Below are 2,315 nucleotides of genomic sequence, written 5' to 3'. Positions count from 1 at the left end.
GCCGCCCGCCTCGCCACGCCACGCCACGTCACGACAGGTTGCGGGAATGAGCTGAGCCGATGTCTAAACTTTTGCCACGCGATGGCTATACGAAAGGTCACGTGGAAGCTGAAACGTTTTTGCTGTAGTGGAGATTGAATACGAACGGCGCATCTCTTCGCCTGCTGCCTGTTCATTTCGTCTCCCTTGTTCCCTTCAGCTCCCGGGGCAGCCTCTCGCCTCCTTCTTTTGCGTCTATAAAAGGGAGGTCGCTCCTCTCAGAGAGACGCACCAGAACTTCTTCTTCCTCTCGCCACAGTTCCTGAGCACTGCACTGCTGCTACGTTCTTCCCCATCCCGACTTGTGGTGTGCACCGCAGGTCGGGACAGTAGGCCTCCGAAACCGCACCTTTTGAGTCCTGTACGGAAGAAGGGTGATGATGTTTTTGGGAAGCGCTTCGCGCGACTACCGACTTCTTCGTCACGAACGCCCCGGACTCCGACGACTACTTCCCCGACGACGACTTCTTCCCCGACATCGACAACCTCCTCGACGACATGGCTGGCGAGGACACCGACCCCAAGTCCAGGGCTTCTGCTGCTGCTGTCCTGTACGTGTTCTTCCTCTTTCTATTAGAGGCCCTGCTTCATTTTCTTGTTCTAGTGTTTGCCCTAGATATGTTAGACTCTGTTTCATATATGCAACTTGCTATACTGTCTGCTCCAGATGTGTTTAGTCACAGTTCATATATGAAGTTGATGTTTACCTTCTCTTTGTCAAATCGCATGACTTGTTTTATCACTGCTATACTAGTCGTGCTTTATCTAGTATTTCTGTTAATAAAATCATTCGGTAAATTGCTCATATTTCCAACATCTTGTACTATTTACTTTCGATCTTCATTCCTCGCCTCGTTTTCTTCATCCATAAAGAGGTCGCAACATGTGCCCTTCTTTGTCATATCCATGTTAACCTTTTCAATGGCAGCAGGCAATGCATTTTTATTGTGGCCTTAGCAATCATACCTCATTTTGACGACTCTTGATGCAAATAAGAACATGCATAAAGACACCATAACAGCCTGGACATGCTCAATTGTAAAGGTACTATAACAATGCTTAAAATTAATATCAAAACTCACAAAAATCGATAATTTTCGTGGTTTTAATTTTTGGACAATTACCAGCGGAACACCAAAAAACAATAGGAAGGAAAGTAACAATGTGCATAGCAGCTAGGGGAGTAATACATAGGAAATAAGTACATGCCCTAGGTAGAATGCAAACTAGATTCTTTTTTGTAGTGTATGTCATACTAAGGGACTAAAAACTGCAATTCATGCATGATAAATATTACTATATTGTGAATCAAAATAAGCAAATTCATAAATACGTTCTCTTGCAATTGGCCGACCGTTCCACCTGAATCTCTATCTCTACTACTTAAAAGGAACGTAAGGTTTCCATTTCACCTTTCTTCCTACCACCGCTTTGTCCAACCTTCCCTGTATGATAATAAATCAACTTACCTTCTGATCTAGTTTCACTTTAATTTACATACCAAACTTCGGATCAAAATATAAAGTAATTCATGGGCAGAATTTGATGATCATTTATTTATACAATCGCACTATTGTAGACAGATAAATCACAAGCCGACGTACTAGAAGATTTATATCCCGTTGCAACGCACGGGCATTATTCTAGTTCAATCAAACTTCGGTAACCAAAACAAATCACATTATCTTCATCAATTTCGTGTCCACAAAGTGTCAGAGAAGATGCAAGAAGGATGCCTTGCTCATAAATCAATCAGTCCCTGAAATACTCAAGTAGCAAGCACACAAATAATTACCGATACATAGCCAGCTGACTTCATTGATATGAATTTATTTTTTCCTAAAATTTAAACGACGCAATGCTATTAAATATCAGCATCCATCTTACGGATGATCTTACATATTGTAAGACTCATCTCCCTAGTAACCACACAAACCATGCCAGGCTATATGTCATCAACATGCTCTACTGTAGGCAAGAACGAAAAGGAACTCACATGTATCTCCTCAAACAGATTCTACTCAGCCTGGCCCGTTTTTTCCATGCAACCTCAAAAAAATGGTGCAAGTAACCAAACGTGTCCCATACCAAAAGCATCCTTGGTGTTGCAGTTGCAGTTTTTTGAAGAATGGCCATTTTCATGTCAAGGTTTTGCGAATGTCAAATTTTATACCCTCGGGAAGCTAATCAAATTGTGCATCTTTTAGCTTGTAATTCTGAATTTTTTGTTCATTTTATGCCAAATTCAATCATTGTGTTAGGGAACCTCCCCCCCC

The sequence above is a fragment of the Triticum dicoccoides genome, chromosome 3A (genome assembly GCF_002162155.2).
Source record: "Triticum dicoccoides isolate Atlit2015 ecotype Zavitan chromosome 3A, WEW_v2.0, whole genome shotgun sequence".
In the NCBI taxonomy this organism is placed as follows: domain Eukaryota; kingdom Viridiplantae; phylum Streptophyta; class Magnoliopsida; order Poales; family Poaceae; genus Triticum; species Triticum dicoccoides.
The sequence above is the reverse complement of the archived record's forward strand: the minus strand, read 5'-3'. Positions refer to the sequence as shown.